Source organism: Trypanosoma theileri, assembly GCF_002087225.1.
Source record: "Trypanosoma theileri isolate Edinburgh chromosome Unknown TM35_Tth_1_V1, whole genome shotgun sequence".
Classification (NCBI taxonomy): Eukaryota; Euglenozoa; class Kinetoplastea; order Trypanosomatida; family Trypanosomatidae; genus Trypanosoma; species Trypanosoma theileri.
In genome coordinates, this window is record NW_021639843.1 from 713,861 (window position 1) to 714,529 (window position 669).

The following is a 669-nucleotide window of genomic DNA, read 5'->3' on the forward strand; positions in this document are numbered from 1 at the left end:
AGTGCATGTGGTGTTGCAGTCTCTGTGTTTGGCTACCTCAAGGGGTACTGCCAGGATGATGATGCCCTGGCTTCTCAGTACGCACCCTTTAAAGGAGAAGAATACAAAGTTTCAATGGGCTTCTTCCTCGTTTGTGGTGCGACCTTTTTGTTTTTTGGCACTATCATCATGCATATTTTCGCACGAGAACCAGAACAACCACAAGAACCTCGAGAACCATTAGAAGCACTCGAGCCATTAGAATTAAAATAACTATTTTCATTTCTTGCTTCTTTGCTTTGCTTTTTTGTCTTGCTTTCTTTGTTTGCTTTTGTGTATTGGGCTGAAGGATCAATGATAATATATACTAGCTTTTTTTTTAATTTATTTGAACCTGTGCTTTTCGCCGTATAGCATATATACTGGATCGGGTTCTATAATGTGAGGCCAAATTTTTGCTTGTGCACACATGCCGCCTTGTTGTAGGATAAAGAAAGTATTTCTGAGGGGCGTTCATTGTGTGATTGATATAAATTAACCCAAAAATCCTCATGGATGGGTTAACACGTTTTTGCTGCTCATATAATTCTTATGTTTGCTTTCTGGGCTCTATTGTTTCTTGCTTTTGACTTGGTTTAGTTTTCCTGATTTCACTTTATATTCCAATGATTTTCTTTTATGTATATACAC